This window comes from Chinchilla lanigera, unplaced genomic scaffold (genome assembly GCF_000276665.1).
Source record: "Chinchilla lanigera isolate Chin_1 unplaced genomic scaffold, ChiLan1.0 scaffold00001, whole genome shotgun sequence".
In the NCBI taxonomy this organism is placed as follows: Eukaryota; Metazoa; Chordata; class Mammalia; order Rodentia; family Chinchillidae; genus Chinchilla; species Chinchilla lanigera.
Genome location: NW_004955402.1, coordinates 490325 through 511055, shown reverse-complemented (window position 1 = coordinate 511055; position 20731 = coordinate 490325). Strand labels below are relative to the sequence as shown.

At 46.3% G+C, this 20731-nt stretch overlaps 1 protein-coding gene across 1 annotated transcript in view; it reads left to right on the top strand.

Annotated features, from left to right (window-relative positions):
• Window positions 1–2179: 2179 nt before the first annotated feature.
• Window positions 2180–20731, top strand: part of Ldlrad4 (low density lipoprotein receptor class A domain containing 4) — a gene marked incomplete in the record, with an annotated part of 124700 nt that continues 106148 nt past the window's right edge. The window contains 1 exon segment of the mRNA XM_013512658.1: window positions 2180–2305.

Here is a 20731-nt window from a genome sequence, read left to right as displayed (position 1 = left end):
AGTCTCTAACCCACTGGATCCAAGGCAGGGTGGCACACGGCAGAAGGGCAGCCGTTCATGGCAGTAGAAGACAGCAAAAGCAACAAGAGGAGGTGATCTATAGGGCAGGTGTGGCACTCACACACTTAATCCCAGCATTGCAGCTTGAATCAATCAAAAACTCTAGATTCAGCCAAAAAAAGCCTAAGACTGTGTGAGACTTTGGGGGGACATCTAGACATAAAACATAATATCCTGTATGTTGGATAATTATTTTCTTAGTAGGGGTGCAGAGCAGAGGGAAGCATGCTTTTATTCTTCATATAAAAAGCACCATGAGGGTGTTTTTGTACCTCCCTGCATCCCTTTAAGCCCTGGAGGCCTCAAGGAATTTCTGGTTTTAGCAGGAATTTGGGCTGGTGTCTGAGTCCACGGGGCGAGGGTCCCTGCCGTGGAGCTGGGCTTGGTCCTGCTTGTAGAGCTGGACTTGCTGGTGGGGGGCCTCTCTGGATGGGCCTGGTCCCAGAGCCTTTGAGACTCTGGGAATATGGTGACGGGGAGGAGATGCTCCAGTGCAGGGGGAGGAGCACTTCGGAGGGAGCCGAGCCTGGAAAGAAGCCCGGGTCATTGCAGATCCCGCTTGGCCTGAGTGTGTGTGGCAGGCAGGTCTATGTGTGGCAGGCAGGTCTCAGCTCACACATTCCCTGGGAACACATGGAGAAGGAGCCAGCTCATTCCAGCAGAAGGGTGCTCAGGGCCAGGTGCTCAAGAGGAGAGGGCTGTGCACCCAGCCCTGGTTCTCCTCTCCGGAGCTCGATGGTCACCCGCGTGCAGAGTCTCTCCTCCTTCTGACACCAGCCCACGACAGTCTGTCCTTGCCCTTCCCTGAGGTCTGTGGATCCGCGTCACAAGCACAGCTCCTGGGGCGGTTCATCCTCCGGGGCAGCTGCTTGGTGAAGCAACAGTGGGGTTGGTGGTGGCACTTTGTCAAGTTGGTTTATAATTTCACCATACTTAAAATGAGAGCATCTGATGCACTTTTCATGATATTTTCAGCAGTAAATACTGTCTTTAAAAAATACAAACCAGAAATGTGTTTTTCCTTCCTTTCCATCCCACTGTCTGTGGTGTTGGGCTGTGGCCCGTCACCGCCTCTTCCTCCTGCTGCCCGTTTCTTTTATTTGCAGTGCTAGGAGTTGAGCCCAGGGCTGCACAGGCTGCATGAAAACTATTTTCATGTCAACTGTTATCAAGCGAGATTTTCCCTCAAACAAGTATGCTTTTGGTGTTATTTTGAATTTGTGTTGTGATTCTTCAAAAGTGATGATACCAGCACTTATTTTCATATGTATTTCACTTGTCTCTGATACTTCAGAAACAGGTAGAAGCTGGGAGCTGTTTCTCTTCAGCAGTGAGGTGAATGATGCTACCTTGGCATTTTCTTTGTTACAGAGAGGATGGAACATCTGATATTGCTAGCCACAAAACAGTACGCTGAGGAAGACACCTGTCGTTTCTGCCAAGTGGGGTCTTGGAATGTTGGGTGCTTTTCTTTCTGGGAAAAGTGCTTTCCCCTCAAGCTGAGCAGCCTGCTCTGGAACTCACCCTTCTGCCTGCTTCCGAAAGGCGCCTGGAGGTACTGCGCAGCACGTGGTTTCTCCTGGTGGCCATGCTCCTGCCTTTGGTGGTTTCAGAATGTCCCCCTGCGCTGGGAAGTCAGGGGGGCAGTGCTGGCCTCTGCGTTCCTGCTGGTAGAAATATGATGGTCAGAGGCTAAGGTCAGGTGCAACTGCAGATGATGGTGGATTTGAGTTCATGACCTTTGGAGACCAGACATTGACCTAGCAATAAAATAAACTGACTGTTTATTAATGGCAACTTATAGCCCAAACTGCTGGCATCAGCTGTTTCATAGGCCCGTGAGTCCAACACTGTCCGGTGTGCTGCAGAACAGAGTAATGAACGATGGCAGTGTGCTGGTGTGGGTTTCCGCTGACTGTTTCTTCTTGAGCATTATGGGTGACCTGAGGGCCAGAGAGGAGACCCCAGGCCTTTGTTGCCTCACTCCTGTGACATGCACACAGCTGTGGTTATGGCTGTGTGTAATCTGCTTAGCTCGAGGTGCTACCCCTGGGAAGGCCAATCTGACACGTGCCCTCTCATTCCATTTACTGTTAGAGATATACAGTGAGGAGCTCAGCGGAGAGTGTCAGTCCCTTTCTTTCTCACAGTGATTAAGGGTGAAGCGATTGCCTTGAATAACTTTCACCCACGGGTTCCCGCGCCCACAGAGCCACTCCGCTTTAATGCTGTGACAGGAGGGAAGGTGAACAAGACAAGGCTTTGTTCCTCAAGTCCTTTTCTATTTCAGCTGACTTTTACAGGTCACGTCAGGTTTCCTGGGGCTGCTGAGCCTGGGTGGGAGCTACTTCATGCAAGATGGTGATGGTAATATCCACCGAGAGCTCACAGAGCCACCCCTGATCAGACAGGGGAGCCTGGTCACTGCCCCGGACAGCTTGTGTAGTGAGAGGGTCCTACCCTGCAGGCCTTTCCTCACACCCTTGCTGGCACCTACTTATGTGCATGTGTGTTTTTCCTACTGTCTGTGTCCCACATTCCTGAGGGCCGGGAGGATCTCACTGCACAGACTGTTCCAAGAACTCTTCCCCAAGTAGGGGCTCTGTAAATACGGGTTAAGCGAGTGAGTGAACTTTTTGGTAGGGGTAATTTTGCAGGGTGTGTAAGACTGCATGTTGGAGACACAGCTCAGGTTAGAGTATTTGCCTAGTGTGTGCAGGGTGCTGGGTTACATCTCCAGTGCTGGGGGGAAAAGTACAGCCGTTGAAAGGTGTTGGAAAGCAGTTTTAGTAAATGGAAGCTGGAAGCAAAGCTTTTGTAAATGGGGAGAGGAGGAAGGGTTGCAGGGAGGGTAGGGGAAGGGGAAAAATTAAGTTATATCATGTACAGGTACAGATTCTCTCGATGAATATGATCATTATGTATGCCTAAAGTCTACCAATAAAATCTGATTAAAAAAATAATGTGGAGGGCTAAGCAGCCATAGTCGCTCTGAAGCGTAGCCCCTCCCTATTTCCACATCTGTGGAGCTGAGAATCGAGTCCCAGCTGACCTGGCCTTGTGATTGCCAGTTTTGCTTTCTCTCTTGTGGGCCCGTAACGTGGCGTCTTACAGTTGTACCACTTTGGGTGTGACTGAGCAGGGTGTGTAAACAGAAGCAGAGGAGGCGAGGTGTGAGCCCAGAGGGAGAAGTGGTCAGTAAAGCGCGAGCCTGTTAGCAGTGTTTCCTTCTGGTCGGGAAGTTAGCATACCTGTTCTTTTCTTCCCTGTAGTCTTTTTTCTTTATCTTCTTTTTTATTCTGCTTCTTTAGTTTTACAAAAGCGTATTGTTTTGTAAATTATATACTGTCAATATGGATTACTTTGTTTAATCAGTAGAAATTAGCCTAAAGTCACTCTGCTGAACCTGGTTATTCCCTTTGTGTGGGCACAGAGGAGCTCTGAGAATGTTCTACTCAGCCTTCAGAAATGTTTTTTTTTTTTTTTTTTCTCCTTTTGAGACAGGGTCTCAGTATGCAGTTCAGGCTGGCCTTGAGCTCACTTTGTAGCCCAGGCTGGTCTCGAACTCGCAACGATCCTCCTGCCTCAGCCTCCCGAGTGCTGGGGTTACAGGTGTGAGCCACCATGCCCGGCTAAGCCTTCAGAAGTGTGAAACTGCCTTTAAAACCCCAGGAAAGTTTTTGCCTGTGATGAGTGGGTGTATGCCTGCTTTCTGCTTTACCTTCCTGACTTCATTGCACTGTTTTCTTTCACTAGGGAGGTAACTCACTGTCGTCTTAGCACGATGAGCCATGCCTCTCACAGTGCTGTGGGTGAGCCACTGGGGACACTGAAATGCTTGACTGCCCTGTCGGGATCTGTCCCTGATGAAGGATGACTCTTCACTGCGTTTGTGGTTACTCTGCCTATAGGCTGTTGAAGAGCCCGGCCTCTTATTTCATGTTGAGACACACAGGGAGACTAAGTTACTCACAGGCCTAGTTGTTAGCCCATTGTATGTGCTATGGGACTGAGCATTCTTCAGAGTTTCTCTGTGCAGCCACTGTTTCATCATTTGGTTCTAGAACATTTACAGATTTTATAATGTATATTACAGCATGAACGTTACATACACTAATTCTTAATGGAGCATTTCATTCTTGGATTAGAGAAATTTAGGTTGTTCATAAGCATAACATCATGGTAGAAGGGAAGGGAAAACTCTCCCTTACAGAATAATTCCTGTTAAAGCATATAGAGGAATAAGGAAAGTAGGAAGTCAGTTGGTATGGGTAAGATCTATTCGTGGGTACTAAAACCATCACACACAGATAGTTTCAGAGTGTTTGTCCAAAAAGGACACAGCTCTGTCAGGAGATAGGGAACCCATAGGAAACAGCTGGATTGCAACTTGAGAGCTCAAGCAACCAGGCGAACCCCCCAAATACTGGTAATTAGAAAGTTAAGTAGGAAGCCGCACTGGCACTGCGTGAGTGGCTGCTCAGAGGGGAGGGGAGTTCCCCTTGCACTAGGTGTTAAGAGGAAATCCAGGGTATGCTTGTGAGTGATGCCTTTGCCAGTAAGCAAAACAAACTTGGTTCAGCCAAGTGATCAGGGATAGGGTGATAATTCCCAGCCTTTCCCTATGGATTAAATATCAGGTGGAGGGTCCCTAGCCTCAGAACAAGCTGGAGACAGACTTAGAACTGGTATGGGGAGCATCTTAAGTAACTTCCTGTGCTGCTTCAGAGTGGTGTGGAAGAACACAAAACCCCTGCGTTTTTATGTCTCCGGGATATAAGAGCCACTTCTCTGCTGGACACAGTGGGCACCCTCTCTGTTAGCTTGGGCCTGGGAGAGTGGTGATGATGACACAGTAAACTAACATCATGGGATTGGAGGAAGCGCTCCCGTGCCTGGCTTGCAAGAGACCGTACTCTGGGGTGGAAAAGCCCTGTGGTGCAGCCAGATGGTGTGAAACCTGGCCGGAATAGAGCACACTCGGCTAGGTGGAGGGACATGCAGACAAAACAGTGGCAGCTTGAACATTCTGACGGGAAAAGAGTTAGTCTTTGTGATGTGCTGCAGTGTAGGGTGAGGGGTCTGAGTCTGGGAACACCACTGCTGGACCAGCCAAAGTCTGGGAGCTGATGGCTTCTCATTCCAGAGCAGACCCTGTGCTCCCTACCATGTGCCCTGCTCAGGGGACACTTACAGTAATTGTATTACACAGATACCAGCCAGCTCTCCACGAGCATGGCCCGTGATTTCCAGATCTTTGACTCACAGTCGGGACCTGTCTGTAAATACGAGAATGAGTTTTGGTAGACCACCCAACCTTCATTCCTAAGTATAGAAAAACTTAGATGTTGAGTGTGATCCAGTCCCATTACTGAGAAGCCCACATGATCACCCATTTAACCATGGCAGGGTTGAGCTCAGCCTTTGGGTGTCCTAAACAACTCTTCCTACTTGGACAGAGTGAGAAGGAAAACTCTGGACTAAAAAAAGTTTTCATATTCCTCCTTTTATGAGGTGACACTCAACAATAGAAGTGCAAGGGGAATAATTGTCTGTAGTATAAAGATTCCACAAGAGCAGTATTAGATGTGTGTATGTGTGTGTGTGTAGATATGCATAAATGTTACTGCTTTTGGTTCTATTGTGTGTTACCTTGTTTTGTCCTGTTTTCTCACACCAAGTGTTGTTTCATAGGGTTTTATAATTCTGTATTTCTGCTAATTCACTAATTGGACCCAATCTCCCTGTATCTTCTGTCACTTTTTATTTATAGTCCCTTTTTTCTTTTCTCCCCCTCTCATATGCTTTCAGATTCTTCTCCTTCCCTCCTTTCCATGTGTATAAATATTATCATTAAAGCCTAATTTGGGGGGTTTCTTTGGCCTTTTTTCCTCTCCTATCCTTCCTTACAATATTACTCTCTCTGTTTTCCTGTACTGGTAAAATAATATGGAACTTTTAAAATAGATTTAAAAATATATGTTGATGTATAATTCATTCTTTAGATGTTGCTATTACTGTTGTTCTGTCCTTGCAAAGCAGTGCTGGAGATTGGACTTAGTACTTTGAATAGGTTGAATGGGTGCTGTGGGACATCCACAGCCTAGGTATGTCACAAAGAAAAAGCCACTTGTTAAAAAGATTCCTTCACCACCACCACACACAGTAGCCAGATGGTGTGAAACCTGGCCGGAATAGAGCACACTCGGCTAGGTGGAGGGACATGCAGACAAAACAGTGGCAGCTTGAACATTCTGACGGGAAAAGAGTTAGTCTTTGTGAGGTGCTGCAGTGTAGGGTGAGGGGTCTGAGTCTGGGAACACCACTGCTGGACCAGCCAAAGTCTGGGAGCTGATGGCTTCTCATTCTAAATGATCTGCAGACTTCAACACAGAAAACACAAGAATCATGAACAAGGCAGTAAGATGCCTTCACAAATTCTTAATTCCTGCAGAACTGACCCCACTGATACTTTGAAGTTGATGAAACTCTGAAAACTGATAGTTAAAATTATTGAGATGAGAGCAGATACAAATAATCAACTGAGTGAATCAGTTATTAAAATAATCAGTGAACTTAAAAAAGATACAGATAGCTGAATGAATTATGGAGGAGAATGCAGGATATGAAAGAGCCCACTTCAGTAAACACAAGTACTAAAAAAAACCAAACAGATTTTCTGGACATGAAAAACATCAATTAGGCAAATTAAAAAACTCAATTGAAATTTCAACAATAAGATAGATGAATCAAGAATATCGGAGTTTGAAGACAAAGTGGCTGGGTATATTAAATATTCAGACTGTTATAAAGGACAAAGAATAAAAATGAAAAGGTTATTCAGGAACTCTGGAACAACTCTAAAAGAATACATTTAAGACTTACTAGTCCTGAGGAGACTGAGGAGGTACAGCCAAATGGCATAGAAAACATATTCACTGAAACTATAGCAGATATTTCTCCCATGTATGGATTGTGGTGGATATTCAGGTACTGGAATCCCAAATAGACATGAACAGAAACCTCTCCATGACATATTACAGTCAAATTGCCAAAACTTCAGAATAAGAAAAGATTGTTAAAAGCTATTAGAAGTCCAGATCACTTATGATGGAAAATCCATGAGAATAATAGCAGATTTTTTCAACAGAAACTAAAGGCCAGGAGGATTTGGAATGATATATTTCAAGCCCTGAAAGAAAATAATTGCCAACTGAAGATTACACAAGGCTGCCCTTCAAAATCAAGGGAGAAATAAAGATCTTCCAAAGTAAGTATAAACTGATGAAATTTGTGACTACTAAGCCAGCATTGCAGAAAGTACTGAAGTAAATTCTAGAAGAGGAAGATAATCACAACCACAAGACCAAAGGAAAGACTAAATCTCATTGGGAAAGTACATAAATGAATGATAATCAGGAATGACTCAAATACTGAAAAAAAAGAAAAAAGAGGGAGGAATTAGTATATACCTTTTAATACTAGCACTTAATATAAATGGTCTTAATTCTCCAATTAAGAGACATAGACTGGCAGATTGCATTAAAAAAGACCCAATTTTATGTTGCCTGCAAGAAACACATCTCATCTGCAGAGGCATATACAAACCAAAAGTGAAAGGATGGCAAATGGTACTTCAGGCAGCTAGAAACCAAAATCAAACAGGAATAACTATCTTTATATCTGACAAAGTAGACTTTAAACTCAATTAGGAGAGACAGAGGATGCCATTATGCATTAGTAAAGGGAACAATTCACAAAGAAGTAATAACAGTTGTAAATATTTATGCACTGAGAATTGGTGTACCCAGTTTCATGAACAAATACCATTTGATATAAAGGGTCATGTAGAATCCATACTAATCATAGTGAGTGACTTCAACATGCCACTGTGTAAGAAGATAGGTCTGCCAGACAAAAAAATTAAGAAACATCATAGTTAAACTGCACTGTAGGTCAAATAGACTTAACAGGCATCTATCTAACTGCCTTAGAATAATTATTTTCAGCAGCCCATGACACTTCCTCCAAAACAGAACATATTTTAGGCCTTAAAGCAAGTCTTAAGAAACACAAAACAATTCAAACAATCTCATGCAGCCTATCAAATCATAATGGAATGAAGCTAGAAATCAACAGCAAAAAACCCCATAGAAACATAGACACATGAAGACTGACTAATACACAAGAAATCATGCAAGAAATTAAAAATTCCTTAGAATCAAATGATAATGAAAATACTAAACAACGTATCAGAATTTGAAGGACCCATTGAAGTGGTTTCACAGGAAATTTATGAGTGCCTATGTTAGAAAAAGAGTGATCCCAAATAAATAATCTAATGATGAATCTGAAGATCCTAGGGAAACAAGACAAATACAAACTCAAATTCAATAGATGACAAAAAATAATGATCAAAGTGAAAGTTACTGTAACCTAGACTAAAAGAACAATACAAAGGATCAAAGAGTTGGCTCTTTGGAAAGATAAAGAAAACTGATAAACTCTTAGCCAAACTTATAGAATGAGAGAAGATCCACATTAATAAAATTAGAGATGAAAAAGGTGAAAGAGTGATAGACACCACTGATATCAAGGAGATTATTAGAAACTATTTTGAAAACTTATATTCCAATAAATTGGAGTGTCTAGAGGAAATTGTTAAATTTCTAGACATCTGTGACCTACCGAAATTGAGTCAAGGATATATTAAAAATTCTAAACATTATCAAAAACAAGCAGTGAGATTGAAATAAGAATAAAAAGTCTCCCAACTAGGGAAAGCCCAGGACCCAATTGGTTTGCATCTGAATTTCACCAGCTCTTCTTAAAGAAGCTCTAACACCAGTGCTTCTCAAATTTTTCCATGAAATATAAAGGGGAGTTCCAAATTCATTCTGTCAAGCCAGCATTACCTTGATGCCAAAAGTGGGTAAAGACTCAAAAAAAGGAAAGAAACGACAGACCAATATCCATGGTAAATATAGACACAGAAATCCTCAGTAGGATTTTTGCCAATAGAATTCAATAACACATTAAAAAGGTCATGCACCAGGACTCAGCTGGTTTCATCCCGGGTAGCCAGAATGGTTTAATGTATGTAAATCAATAATGCAACACACCTCATAAGGAGAAGCAAGGATAAAAACCATATTATCAGCTCAACAGATACAGAAAAAGCCTTTGGCAAAATTCACAATCCTTTCCTGATAAAAACCTTTAAGAAAATAGGCATAGAAGTATCTTTTCTCAAATTGATAAATGCTATATATGACAGACCCACAGCCAGTATAGTGAAATGGGAAAAAAACCCTGAAAGCATTTCCTCTAAAATCAGGAATGAGAAAAGGGTGTCTCTTTTCACCACTCCTATTCAGCATAGTATTTGAAACTTTAGCCAGACCAGTCAGGAAAGAGAAATGAATAAAAGGGATATAAACAGGAAAGGAAGAGGTCAAATTATCTGTATTTGTAGATGGCATGATCCTGGGTATAAAGACCCACTTGATACATAGGCACATGTATCAACTGAAGAGAGAATTTTGAAAGGAAGAAGTACAAATGGCCAAAAAGTACATGAAAAAATTTTCAACATCTTTCACCATTAGGAAAACCCAATTCAAAGCTACCCTGAGATTCCATCTCACCCCAGTTGTAATGGCTATTATCACAAATACAAAAAGCAATGGATATGGATGCTGGTAAGGGTGCTGAGGAAAAGGAACCCACTTCCAGTGTTGGTGGAAGTATAAATTAGTACAGCCAGTGTGGAAATCAGCACTAAGGTTCCTCAGAGTCAAACAATAGAGATCCCATTCGTTCCTTCTATGTCACTCTTTCCCAGAAGAATTAATGACAGTGTACTATAGAGATACATTCATACCCATGTTTCTTGTGGCACAACTAATAATAACTAAGCGCTAGACACAGTCTAGATGACCATCAGCGGGTGAATGGATAAAGAAAATATTGATTGTGTATATGCACAGTGGAGTGTTCTCTCTCTCTCTGAAAAATTCCTGCCAGACTTCAGGATGTAGGTTAAGAGATGTTTCCTCTGAATGCTTCCCTGCTCTATGGATGCTCTGAGCATCTCTGATAGGTACCTCAGTGTTTAAATTCATTCATTCCCTCTTTACGCTAAGGGTTCTGTTTGAGTGCTGGCAGGGGCTGCTTCTTTGAGAAGACAGCCGTGGCAGGACAGCTGGGACCTCTGGCACATGGGCCTGAATTCTAGCAGGACAGGCAGAATTAGATACGAATTATGGTCATGATAAGATGGGTTACGTTATGTGACGGTGCCTGTGTATAGATGGTGAGCTCTTTGGAGGTGTGAATTCTGTCTTGATTTTGTGGATGTGGTGTGTAGACTGTTACCTGGCACTGGTAGGTGTTCTATAGCTGAGAACTGTGTACCAACTTGCACATGTGGCTGACCACTTTCTTCCTGGCAGCTTCTCAGCTTCTCAACTTTTTCTTCATTATCTATAAGCAGTTATTAGGGAAAACTGTCATTGATCCCTCTCCTTCTTGGCTTCCTGGAACTGCTGTTTCTTCTGGTGTGTGGTAATATTGGCCTGCGAGACGGGGCAGGGCCACTACAGACTGCATCTGTCAAGGCTGTCCAGCAAGGGAGGCTCTGCTCGACCTGCTGTCTGGGGTTGTAGCTCAGGTCAGGCCAGTAGGTGCACAGGGGCGGGGAGTTTGGGTCCCCAAACCGTGCCCTGGTCACAAGCAAGGTTGGAAGCCAGGGCGTGCTTGGCCCCGAGTTCTCCTGTCGCAAAGGAGCTGTCTTCCCACAGTGCCCAGCAAGTGGGAATGAAGTGATTTCCACACTGGCTGAGAAGAGAGGCTTGGAGATGTCTACTGCTCACTGAAATGTGAAGGCTCTTCTTTAAAGCCCAGCTATTTTTGTATTTAACTGATAGAAAATTAATGAAAGCTTCTCCAGGAGTCTGAGCCTCAGCTTTTCTAAACGTGCATCAAGCTCTAGGTTGACCAGATTGATCCTTTAACTGTCTCTAGAGTGATCAGTTCCAGCCTCAGTGACCTCAAATGTCTGGGACCAGGCACTGGAAGTAATTTTCCAAGAATGCTGTCTTTTACAGAAAACTTCATGGTTAAACTTGACTTTGGAAAAGGAGTCGTGTCTCTGATAGAGTCCAGAAGTCAGTCCTTAGAGCTGTGGGAATTCTGCTCATTCAGCACCAGCAGAATTCACTTGATGTCCGGTGTTCACTGAGCCCTGGAGGAAGTGGTGTAACATCTGCAGTATTTACTAGGTTGTCCATGAAATTTTGAATTTGTACTATGAATGAGTACAGTTGGCCTGTGGAAAAAACCACCATAAAACAGAAAAGAGCAGCACCCTTTCTGGCCTCTGCGAGGCTTCCCTGTTTGTGCTGATGGGCGGTTGGCCACGCCGCTCTGGTGACAGCTGGACACATTTTTCTTAACAGAGGTGGACAGTGGGGCAGGCTGCCTTTGCTCTGCAATCCTCTGGAGCCCTCTCTTGTGCCTGCTCTGTGCTGGTAGAAAGGAAACACAGGTGAGCAAGTCGAGTGCCAGGCCTCAGGGCAGGTCTCTGGTGCAGGGGTTTGGGGTCAGGAGGCTGAGACCCGATGTCCTTTCCGCCAGGACAGGACGGTGCTGTGGTTGGGTCTGCGGTGTTCTCAGAGGCCCTCATGTGAAAGCTTGGGCTGCACTCTGTGGCACCCTTGGGAGCTGTGGGCCCTTAGGAGGCGGCCCGGGAAGGTCTTCTGGCCGTGGGTGGACGCTCCTGAAGGAGATACAAGAACGTCAGCTCCATCTCCTTGCTGTTTTGCTCTCTGGCCTCAGGGTGTGTGGTTTGGCCGATGGTTGCCACCGCAGGGTTGTGCAGTGGGGCTAGTGGACCTCTGACTGGAGCTTTACAGAAGTGAGAGCCAAGGCGAACATCTTCTCTTCGCAGGTCGGTGATCTCGGGTGCTTGTTACCGTGAAGGAGTGCTGACTGACACTTGGTTCGTTGCGTGGAGCAGCCCCGTGACCTCCTAGAGCCAGTTTCTTCCTTGCACGATAGGTTACATGGGCCAGGACTCGCACAGCTCAGCATCATGTACAGTCAGCATCACTGTTGTCACTGTCACTCAGAGGCCAGAGGACAAGCAGGACTCAGGTCCCAGGGTGTGCTCTGTGCCAGGCTCTGAATGTGGACATCCCAGGGGAATCATGTTCAGTTTCCTAACTGTATGGTTACCTGGGGAATATAATACCCCCTCCCCACCCCGGTTTACATTTCTCTTGCATTTCTCTCCTGCAGCTCAGCAGGAGGACCTTTAAGCCAAAGGCCTGGGCTGTGACGCAGGAGGCTGGCTTTCAGGTACCCGCCCTTGCTATCCTCCACAGGAGCTCAAGGGGGCTCGGGGCAGGAGGGTGCACATGTGGCCTTCAGCGCTGAGGCAGCATAGCCCTTCTGTAGGTAGCTTTATTGTTTGCCATGAAGTAGACTCCTTGAACATCAGGCACATCTTTATGCAAACTCTTTGTGAATCCCAGGAAAAGGTTCTTTCAGGGGTCACTTTGCCATTGTTTTCATCCCTGACCACAGGAAATTGAAATTTGCCTGTGGCTCAACTTGAGATGCTTGGGGACTTCTCTGACATGGAGGTCTCTGTGACGGTACAGCCCAGGGCCCCAAGTCATGGAAATGCCCGATTCTGCCTCTCAGGGTATCATTTCTCTCAGATAAGGGTTTATTCAAATTTCCAAAACACATGGGCGCTTACAACCTGAGAAAGTACTATCGTTTGCATTTGTTCATTAAGGTGGGCAGTGGACTAGGGTAATGGCCTTTCTCCACTTAGCTTTCCTTACCACAAGTGGGATTTGTGGGCGTCTGTCTGCAGCACAGGTCTGCTCTGCAGAGGACATGTGTGACAGTCTGGCTGGTGGCAGATGTCCCTCCACTGTGGTCAGGGCTATCTGGGACATTGCCTGTGTTCCCAGAGTTGCAGGGCCCATAGGGCACTGAGGACTGGCTTGGGGCTGGTGTACAGCACCTCTGGGTTAGCAGGACAGGCTCTGCCAACCCTTGCAGCTGGCTGAGAGCTCCCCTTCTCGGGGCTGCTGCTTGGACTTGAGGCCTCAGTGCCTGGTGGCTGTACATCTGTCAGCGAGGGGCTGACCTGGCTGCTTGGTGGAAGCTCTCTGTCCCATCCTGCCCTGCCTGGCCAGTTCCCTGGAGAGTTTTCAGGACTCAGGGGGCGTGGAGGGGGTGTATTGTGCTCCTGCCTCTCTCCTTGCTGTGCTGTGGCAGCCCCCACTGTAGCAGGTGTGCTGTGGTGGCCCTCACTGTAGGAGGTGCTGAGTTGGAGCCCCCTCCCACTGTAGCAGGTGTGCTGTGGTGGCCCCCCTGTAGCAGGTGTGCTGTGGTCCCCCTATAACAGGTGGCCTTTGGCATTTGTAGTGGATTGATAACTGGTGATCAACTTATAACCCCCAGATGAACTGAGTAAGCGTGGTGCTGGGTGTGTGAGGCCCACCTGGGGACTGCTGCCAGCAGCATAAGAGGCAGAACTGGAGAAGAAGAAGGCTATTGGGAGTAGAGAGAGACTGTCAGGAGCTGGTAGAAGCTGTAAGGAGCTGTTGGTTGTTTTGAGGAGCTCGTCATGCTGGCTTTCCTGATGAACTTGGCTGTTTACATTCTCCGAGGAGCTCAGGACCTCGTTGGTACTGAGAATGGCTTTGGTTCACTTTGGGGGAGCTCTGGTCCTCACTTTGAGCACTGCTTCCTGGCTCCAGAGCGAAAGATGGTGCACTGCCGGTTTCTGGAAAAGCTTGTTGCATTGACTTTCCTGATGGGAACTTGGCCATCTTGATCATCAGAGGAGCGCGGGATCTCACTGTTGCTGAGGATGGCTGTGGTACCTTTTGGGGGAGCTCTGGTTCTTCTGAGCATAGCTTCCTGGCTCCAGTGCAGATCCCTCAGCCTGCTGGCACAGATCCTTCATCCTGCTGGCACAGACTTCCTAGATTCCACCACTGACGTTTGGGCCTTCGAAGCAGATCCGTGAAACAGGCCTGCATGAGATATTGTATGGACTCTGGGCCTCCAGTTGGACTCATGGGAGGCATTGTTATGAGCTCTAGGTCTTCAGCAGGACTCATGCAGGACATTTCTGTGGGATCCAGGCTCTTGGCTAGTTTCCTTGGTCTTAGTGTGTGGACAGATTTGCTGCACTCTCTTGTATATCATTCTTTGGGTGACTATTATAAATAATCTTATAAAATATGTGTCCTGTATTGTCTTGTTTCACCTTGCAAAATACCCCCAAACCATAACAGCATTGGACCCACATTGGTTGCTGGTCTTGCAAGGTGTACGAATGGATTATCCCAGTGCTGACACCTTTGAAGTCCTGGTTTTGCTCTCTGTTTCCTTTTCTAAGAATAGCAGCACTTTCGGTTTTAGTGGTTTGTGGTTCTCAGTGTCTGTCATCTCCTCATTCCTGAGCCCAGAGGACTCATCACATCCCCTCTGTGTAATCCAGCAGTGCAAACAGACCTCTCGGTCTGCGCCCTTCAATTCTGTGTCTGCAGAGATGTCTGCTCCTTCCTGTGACACTGGCCTTAAGCAGTTACATGAATATCAAGTGACACAGGATTCATCCATTTGCTCACTTACCTCACAGTGGCCCAGAATGACCGTCAGACTGGCTTCCGCTTGCTGTGTCTGCGGCCTCCCCTCTGCGGTCTCTGGGTCCTTGGTCCACTGTAGGCACTCTCAGTGGGTGTCATCATCCCACCCGCAGGCAACCTGTACTTGTGCACACCGAAAGCTGAGATGCGGCACAACCACAGCAAATCAATACACGCTGTGAGTTACAGTTTACTGGTCCTGTTTGCCAGCCGGTAGTCTATTTTCAGAGCATTTTTAGTTACTCAATATTCATTCTGAAATGTTTATGGAGTGCTTACTGAGAACCAGGGGTTGAGCTGGCCATGCATGACCCCAGCCTCAGGGCTTATTTGGCCCCCTCCCCCTTAGATCTGTGTGCTTGGGGCTCAAGACCAGAAGGCAGAAATTCCATCTAAACAGAGGAATGGGTTAATCAGCAGATTCTGCGGCTTGAGATACTGTCCTGTGTGCATCCATCACCAATGCTGGAAGCTTGTAGCAAGCGCTGCAGCTGGAATGCGTTTTAAGTCTGAGCTTCACAAATGACCTTACATTTGTATTTGTGAACCATTAAGAGTCTGCAGGGCTCTTTTACATTTCTGAGTTGTGCGGTGCTGCACTTTATGACCTTGTGTGCTATGAAGGCGTCCAGGCCACTGGGGACCTACATGGCTGAGGACAAAGATCTCTGCATAGCAGCACGGATATGATGTTCAAGGGTGCTTAATTTTGTGACTTTACAACATTTGTGCAAAATAAACCATGTTCCAAATAGGACAGGAGTTAGTTTGGGAATTGTTAAGCCAAACAATTGCATCATGGTTTGGCTCAAACTTAATTGTGTATCTATATTATATATCTGGGAGTCTTGTAAATTCTTTACATGAATCATATCATTTTATCCTTAAAATATCCCCATGAATGGCACTGCTATCTGCACATTTTAAGCATGCAGATGGTGACATAGGGTAAGTAACTTTCCACAGGTCACAGCAGGAGGTTAGTGGCACTGGGATTTGGGTCCAGGCAGTCTGATTCTAATAACACTGGGCTACAGTGTCTCCATTCTTCTGGACATGTCTGCACTCTGAAGTAAGAGTGCTGGTTTACTTCATATTCGGGGTCTCTCCAGCCCCAGTGGTCTGTGGTCTCTGACCATCTGCAGGTGGACGACGGGGAAACGCACGTAGCCGCTCACACAGACCTCAAAACACAGCATCAGCCTGGTGGCTCTGGCCTCTGGATGTGCATGGTGTGAGAAAGGACAGGGTCCCGGGCCATTCTGCGTGCACTTCAGAGGGGACACAAGCTTGTTGCTTGCGGACTGGATACCACACTTAGGGACTTACGGGGACAGTGGCACCTGCAACATGGAGAACTTTTTGGGAGGACACCGCCTAGCAGGGCACCGAATGTCTTTTTTGTATCTTAGCTCTTCTCAAAAGCCAGGATGCAGGCTTGAGTTGAAGAGGAGCTTTATGAGAGCATATCTGAGGTTGGTGGCAGGTTGTGTAAAGCCAGGCAGCAAAGGTTGCTTTCTTTACTAGAAACAAGTCATCAAGGAATGTAATAGTCTCTTATGGCCTAAAGTTGCTCGTGTTACATCGTGTAAAGCAGCACCCTCTACACTGTGGCTCTTGCTCCTGAAACCTCAGTCCAGAGAACCAATAAAGGTGGGATTCGCAGGGAGGAAGTTACCAAAGTCATAAAAAATAAAGTAACCCACCACAGGTAAAAGGTGTGAGCACTAAGACGCCTGTGGAGCCTCTGTTGCCAAGATCATTTTGCGTGTATTGTATGCTTGGTCTTCCTGTGCTGCTTCCCATTTGCACGTGAAGAGAGTGTGGCTCAGATGTGTGACCCAGGCTAACATCCGTTCTGTAGTGGAAAGCAGGGCTTAACTCTAGAGCCTCAGTGCTGAGCGTGATGCGCAGCCAGCTAGAGGTGTCCAGGGTGAAGTGTGGCCTCGGCCTCGGCCTCGGGGAGCCGCCTGGTCCCATTCGAGGGTCTGGAATCAGGCCTTCACCATGGGGGAGCCACCTGGCCTCAGAGTGGTTGCCCATACTTTGGAAATCGTACGTGATAACACAGCTCCTTTGCTAGCCAGAAGAACTCTCTGATCAAACATGTTAATTTGGTTGTGATTAACAAATTGCCTGTTTAGCTCTAAATTTTATTGACTCAGTACCCACTCTTCCCCAGTGTGTATTTCTTCGACAGTCTGTTGTGTTGCTTTATCCTCTTCTCACTCACGGGATGTGCTTCATTCGGAACAAGTGCCCGGATGCACTGGCTCAGTGGGCACCCTGTGGAGCTCAGCAGAGCCGCACAGCTAGGGAGGGGCTGGCGAGAGCTGACTCGGAGCCCCAAGGCCAGGCGCTGCCCTCCCTCTCGGTGGGGCCTTTCTGAGTGCCACTGGCAGATACACAAACTCCGCTGTAGATGAGTGTTTCCCTAGAAGCAGCCCATTAATGAAAAGAGGGTGCTTTCTGGCTGGCCTTGGCCGTGGATCTTTTCTCTGTCTCCGTCAGCTGCGCGGCAGCCCTTCACAACAAGTAGGCACTGGGGCTATTGCTGGGTGTGACGGTTTGTCTCCTGGCCCTGTAGCTTGCAGAGCACCGCCAGCTCAGCCCCGGTGACGGTCTCTCTCCGGTGACCAGGGTGAAAGGTGAAGTGGGGAGCGTGGCTCCAGAGCCCCTGGCCGCAGCTGAGGTATGAACAGGCTGCAGGCTTATCCTGGTTCCCAGCCCTGGACATCATCAGACCTGCGACATGCAACGTGGTGGCCCCGGCACTGCTGCGCGGGCCTTGGTTTTGCCGCATTTGTGTTGGTGCAGCTGTAATGAGTGTGGAGTGGACACCGTGGCTCCAGTTGTCCAGATAGTCTGTCTGCTGCCTTTAGGCACAGGAGAGTGTCACAGCCAGGTGCCGGGCTCCCAAGGTCTGCACACCTCACCGTCACTGAGACCCTGCAAGAATGAAGGTTGGGGCACCCAGTGGCCCCTCTTGTGCCTTCCTGTTCCTTGTTCAGGGTACCAGCTGCACCGGTGTTTTTCCCTTTGCATAGACCCATCCTGCTGGACTTTCTAATTCAGGTGCACAAGTGCGTACACACATTGTATGTACTAAGTTTTTATACAAAGTGTTAGGGATGTAACCGTCCTTGAGCTCCAGGTCCTTTAATGCCGCTCGTCTTGGGTGTAAGATCCAAAGTCTGTCTGTTTGGCAGCTAGCAGGGCATGGAGGGTGCCTACCCTCATCCTACCCGAGCCCCTTCCGCTCTGCCTTAGGCAGTGTCCTGCCCAGCAGCTCCCAGCACTTAGTCTGCTGCACCTGTGGGGGGCCCCTGAAAGGAAGCAAAGAGGTGGTGTTTGTCCTGTACTCGCGGTGGGCCTCCTGAAAGGAGGGAACCATACAGGAACTGGCTGAAGTGGTGTTTGTCTTGCAGGGTGTGCAAGGAGTGGGCTCTGTAGCAGGGAGGGATTTCTGTTTGGGCAGTGACATAGGAAGGGAACATTGTATCAGTGCCTTTGAAAGTGTGGTTTTGATGGATTTAGAGTTCTATAAACATTTGATATTCAGAGATGTCCCTCCTTAAGATAGGCTTTTTATTTTTCCTAATTATAAAACGATACTCAGACCCACGAGAAACTAGTGACCTCAGGACCTGAAGACGGCCACAGAGCCACACCTGTCTCTCAGTGGCTTTCAGACCGTCTCCCTGCCCTGTGGCTGTGGATGCCGCTTTATTCCTCACATTGCTCCTCAGCGGTTCTGCCCTATGTCCTTGGAGCACCGTGTGCCATGCTGCTTGGAAGTTAGAAAGAAGGGCTCCTCACACAGAAAGCCACAGAGACAATTCATTTGTTCGTTGGCTTTAAAGGTGGAAAAGAAGTGGTATAACCTGCTGTTTTGAGTCTTTAAGAGAGTTCTACTATTAAATGACTGAAAAGATTTTGGTGGAAAGTTGGGTAGGTTTGAAAGCTGCTGAAAGGGGTGATTTAGGACTCAAAGTCTAAAGCCTCAGAGTACTTTGGACTTTGAAGAGCACCTTGTACATTTTTACTTAAAGTTCTCAGAGATTTTGAAACATATTAACATAATCTGCACCAAAATGGGAGTGGTAGGCTGTACCACTAAACAGACTGAGTTTTTAAACAAACTTGATTACCGTCTGGGGTGGGAGGGTCTTCCACGTCAGTCTTATTATGTGGGCAAACACCCTGTTATCATCTGGCCATCTTTCTGGGGGCAGCTGTGGCTTTAGTAGCATTGCTGAAGATCAGATGTCTATTAAATGCTTGTGGGGTAACTTAATTCGTTACACAGAATATAAGCCTTTGGATTAAGTTGACTTTTATTTCAGATTTATGCCCAGAAATGTCAGCCTTGGCTGAGGTCAGGTGTCCTTGGTGCTATGTGGGTTGGGCAGCGTGTGCTGAGGCAAGGAGTGCTGGTGTTAGTCTTTCTCGGCTGCCTTGCTTTGTGCGCTTGCATTGGAAATCTCACAGCAGAACATGTGCATCTGTGTCACTGGCATGCTGGCGAAAGCTGACGTGTAAGAATTGCCCTAAGGGTTAATGCCATCTCCTTTCTGAAGCGTCTCAACGCTTTATCTTCAAAACTAGCTGAAGTGTTATTTGTGGATGCTGTGGTTCTCACTTCCTTGGTATTCCAGGTGGCTGAGGCGATACAGGAGATGGCAGCATGGCGACCCTTGTCCTTGCTAGCTGGGGTGTCTAGGTAACCTGCACACGGTTGTGAAGCAGCCTTGATGAAGCTTTAGGAGCAGGAAAAGTCTGTTCCTGGTGGGTGAATGGGGGTTTGCTACCGTGGCATAGCGTGTACCCACTATGGCTTTGGGGGCCTCACGGCTTGGTGGCTGGTGGCTAGCTCAGCGACCAGTCCTGAAAACTCATGTTGCAGATGTTGCCCGCTTTTCCCTGAATCCCTTGGTTCATGGGTTTTCGTCTTTTAGTCATTGTTTCCCATCTTAGCTGCTGTGTACTTTTGTTATAGGGAGCCGGATACCTGGTGCAGCAGCAGCCTGTGTAGACTTGTGTGTAAATTGGTAAAAGTTCTGTTTTCATCTGTTGGGAAATATAAACACACACCGGGTATGATAGAATTATTTATATAACTTAGAACCCTATTCTTTACTTGAACCTCACTAACAGCTAAGTCTGACCACTGTGTCGTTCACAACGTACATTTACTGAGACGTCCTTGCTACCGAGAGCACACCGTAGACTTCAGCGTCAGAAACGATGGAACCAGAATTGCTGCTAGCTTTCAGGTCTGCGACTGGTAGAAGTGTGAACTAAATGAGTCAGTGTTGCTGTATGAATTTTAACAGAAATAACTAGCGTAGACTACTTTGCCAATTCACAGAAAAGGCTGATTCCACAGCTGAGATGTAAGGCTGTATATAGGTCCTTATTTTGTGACTGAGATTGTATCTGTGAAAAGTAAGGTTTTTAAAAGAGTGGGAACATTTGAGAATGACTTTCTGTAGCCCTTTAAGTAATGGAATGTTTATTCTACCAAGTGGATTAAATTTAGTCTCTGGGAAGCAGATTTGTTCTCCTGTAAGTTACGACTGCACATTTATCTTTTAGTCCTAAATTTAGGATCAGATCATTCAGATTGTTAAGCCTATGGTTCCTTAGCATTTTCATAAATAAGTTTAAGAATTCACAGAAAATGCTAGGATATTCCATTGATTTTTGGATTTCAGGCTCTTAAAATTCCTTGATTTTTCGAAGGTAATAAATATTAGGATATTCTCATTTTTTTTAAACTGGTGCGTCTGGTTTATTTCACTTAACATTATTTATCATTGCTATTGTGTTCTACTCTTTTCTCATGACTCTAGTGTCCATCTTGAAATTCAGTTTTCTAGTTTTGTTTTCTTTTATTAATTCTTTCAGTAAAGCATCATTACAATAAGTTATCCATCCTTTGTTTTTCTTTGTAAATTAAATAATAGTTTGGTCAGGAAAATTTTTTTTTA